Source organism: Nelumbo lutea, chromosome 2, assembly GCF_056320005.1.
Source record: "Nelumbo lutea isolate HS-2025 chromosome 2, American lotus-T2T, whole genome shotgun sequence".
In the NCBI taxonomy this organism is placed as follows: Eukaryota; Viridiplantae; Streptophyta; class Magnoliopsida; order Proteales; family Nelumbonaceae; genus Nelumbo; species Nelumbo lutea.
This window is the reverse complement of record NC_142685.1, coordinates 14,759,882-14,763,719: the sequence shown is the minus strand read 5'-3', so window position 1 is coordinate 14,763,719 and position 3,838 is coordinate 14,759,882. Positions and strand designations below refer to the sequence as shown.

The window sequence follows — 3,838 nt, the reverse complement described above, 5'->3', positions numbered from 1 at the left end:
TGGTGTATCACATAAAATCCAAACCAATACTTTAATGTTCATACCAAATAGAATTTAACTTCAGCTCATCTCTCCAACCAAACAATATATTCTCAAAGCGTTGGTTTGTGCTTGAAGTTTAAATGGCATTTCATCTCAACGTTGTGCAAACACCCACAATACCAAATACTACCTATATTATTCGTCAACAATTTAGGAGGGGCAATTAGGCGGGTTTGGGCCTTTGGGTATAGCTTCAATCCACTAATATAGCCCATTAGCCTGCTAATGTCCTAATTAAATGTACAGCAAATGGGTTAACCTGACCCAAATTTTTACCCACAACCCAACACCTCCAACCCATTATTTGCACTATGCTAGAATGCCATTTTTGTGATCTCAAGGGAGAAAGGGGAAGGTTTAGTGAACCCATAGAGGGGAGAAAATTGCTATAATATTGATATGTATGTATGTGGCATCTTATGATTCGGTAAAATTTTAGACTAAATAAGTGGCCCAATAATTTATACTGGTGTGGAATGGGCCTATCAATTCCTTGGTGTAAAAGTACATCGATGGCATTTACACCAAACCGTGTGGAAGTGGCTGTTATATTTTGAAAAGTGTCATGAGAAAAGGGTAAAGCTTTATATCAATTTTATCAATGCAGTATTTATATCGATAATCCATGTAAAACTTACATTAATTCACAATGTAAAACTCTGCTCTATCTAAATCAGAGTGGAATTTTACATTAATTTTCATTTACATTCCATCTAAGTGCCAAAAAAACCAAATTAGCATAAACTTTTACATCGTTCTTGATTTACATCACTTCCAAACACAATCTAAATATGTCAACTACATAAATGGGGATAACTAGCGGGGGCCCCTACGATGCATGGGATGGGGCACCCCTCCTTGTCCCTCAACCCCGTAAGTCAAGACACTCTACTCCATCCCTGCCGGGGCAAGGGACTCATTCCCTGGTCACCTAAAAAATCTAATTTATAATATTTTACAAATAAAACTATGAGAATTTGGGAATATTTTAGAAATTAGATCATAACCATTTGTGGATATTTTATAAATGAAATTATGTGATTCTAAGATTATAAGAATATAAGAAAACTACAAAATATTTTAAAAATTAACATTAAATCTATGAATATTGTTACCAAACGGTGATAGTGGTAGCGGTGGTGGCAGTGGAGGAAGCGGTGGGAGTGGTGGTGAGGGGAGAATAGGAGGCAGGTGGTGTTGGGGATCCTGGTGACGGTGGAAACTGGTTTGGGAATTAGCAAACTGAAGCAGAGCAGAACCGATGCCTCGGAGGGATCGAAGATATATAGTATGTGCTGCAAAGAAGGCTTGTCTGGCCTTCACAAACTAATTCATGTGTCTTCTTCGAGCCCTGCAACGCGAAACCATTTCTTTTTTTTCCACTCTTGAGTAACAGCATCCCATCTTCTTCTTCTTCTTTACTCCCCCGTTTAAAAAAAAAAAAAAAAAGATTTGCTATATGGTTAACTTTTCAGTCAAATTTGTATTGGAGCGAAGATGGGGTGAGTCGTTTTTGTCTCTCTCTGTTTTCAACTACTCCCACTATTTTTTCTTCGCAATGCTCGTGTGGTTCTTGTTCAAAATACATAAAAACATGGGCGATTTGCTCTCTTTGTCTGTGAGGCTCTTCTGGGTGCACTGTTGCCGTTAGGTGTGAAGTCGATCTTAATTCCAGAACAGAGTTTTTTAGTTAGCAACTGTCCCTGTGTTTCTTTGTCTTTTGTTTGTTCTTCTGTATGAGTTTGGCTGCATTTGTTTGTGGTATAAATACAAAAATACACCGATGGAGTTTAATAATGGTCAGATTTTTTTAGTGTAAAAAGCAAACCGACTTTATACTTATTTTACACTCTTGTGTTTGGATGATGGATGTAAAAGGTAGCATCGTTAAAGCCTTCGATTGCTCAATCCCTCTCCTCTTTTTCCACTCCAGCATTGAGCATTATCTTCAAAAGTCTAAGTTGCAGCTGGGATTAAATGCTTTCATTTTCACCTTAGAACAATAACCCCTATTTTTCTATGATTAATCAGTGGATGAATCGATGTTAAATATTTGCAAGAAATTAAAAAGGAAAATAAGAGAAAGAACAAGAGCTTCAAGGATTTCTAGACGAAATGTAGTAACATGAAAACCCACAGAAAATCTATTTGGGATTGAAATCTACAGCATATGTGACAAGAAACTCGTAGGATTTAGGCTTATAGATTGAGACTCTTGTTTGCCGCTACTCTTAACCATGTAGTACTAGAAGCTTCTCTCTTGTCCAAGACATGTCCAGCTTTTCACCGCCGATCAAGTGATTCCATGAATCCTGGATGTTACATCGTGGTGGCTACTAATTAATAAGGGTAGGTTCGAGACAAGCCAAGCAAAATATTTGATTATTCGAGCTTGACTCGCTGAAATTGTATTAGGCTCAAGTTTTGCTCGATTTAAAGATCGCAAGTTCAAGTTTGGCTCAGCTTGAGTTCAATTGCAAACCAATTTTTTCTAAAAATAAAAATTATATATATAAATTTTTTTATTTTATATACAAAAAATTAAGAATTATAAAAATTATTTATTATTATATATATGAAAAAATAAAAAATATACATACAAAAATATTTTTATTTTACATACGAAAAATAAGGATTACAAAAATTATTTACTATTATACATAAAAAATAAAAATATTATATATAAAATAGGGCAAATTTCTTAAACTACTTCAATATTGTCTTAAAGTACCTCTATTGTTTCTAACAATTGTTATCTTAAATCAGAACAGAGACACTAGAAAAGTTATTTTTTCCCTTACGTTGACCCGACAGAAGATTGAAGGACGCCCTTTTTCTTGGTACAACGGCGGCAAACCGGCATTGACCCTCTTCACCTTTAACCAGGTCCCTTCCCCGATCTCTCTCTCTCTTCTTCCCTCTCTCTTTCCCCCTCTTCTTCTTCTCTATCTGCGTCTTCCTCTTCTTCTCCTTCATCTTCATCTCCGTTCATCATCTTTCTTGATAGTGAACAGAGAGCTACCACCAACAAAACCCTATTGGTAGACCAGAGTTGTACAGTTCATTCCCCTTTTTCCTATTTTAATTCATTGAAAATAGGTAGTGCATAGTGGAATGCAAAGATTAACATGTCGGTGTTTTTTCAATGAATTAAATGCTACCTATTTTAATGCTAGTTGTCCCTGGTTCATCCACCTTACACCTTATTGACCAAAGCATGGAGTGTCAGATGTTGTGTGCCAGAGTGAAAACAACACTACTCTCTGTTTCTGGTCGGGTTGAAATTGAAGGGGTGATGGCATCAGATACTGCATGTCGGAGTGCGAGACCTCCACCACTCCAGTCCAGGCTCCAACATGCTCAACGCTTGACGCTCCAGCTCAACGCTCGACACTCCAGGCTCCAAGAGAGTTTGATGAATCAGCGTTTCTTTTCCTTTCTTCCTATTTTATTTTAAAATTTTGAAGAAGAATAAAGGGTAAAATAATTTTTTTTTTGCCTTTTTTAATGCGCACTAACAATAAGAAAAGTATTAGTTAATTGTCAAAAACAATAAAGATAGCATTAATCAATTTTCAAACAATAAGGGTACACTTATTATAAGTGTTTTTTTGGTATATTGAACCAAGTAAAATTTATTGGTATTTCAACCATGGGTTGTATAGAGAAACTCTACACCTAACCAAACTAGGAATGATTTTCGTTTCTTATTTCTTGCAAATAATTAACATTGATGACATATTGTATCTAAAAGACCTACCGTACCTGGGGGAAAAGAGACTTAATAAAATTTTAA

The 3,838-nt window shown here is 35.9% G+C and overlaps 1 long non-coding RNA gene across 1 annotated transcript; it reads right to left on the bottom strand.

The window, feature by feature from the left end:
• Positions 1-2,028: 2,028 nt before the first annotated feature.
• Positions 2,029-3,054, bottom strand: LOC148868742 (uncharacterized). Its single transcript, XR_016106707.1, has 2 exons — positions 2,844-3,054; positions 2,029-2,354 (listed from the first exon to the last, which is right to left on the bottom strand). It is a non-coding gene; the product is annotated as an uncharacterized LOC148868742 (long non-coding RNA).
• Positions 3,055-3,838: the final 784 nt, after the last annotated feature.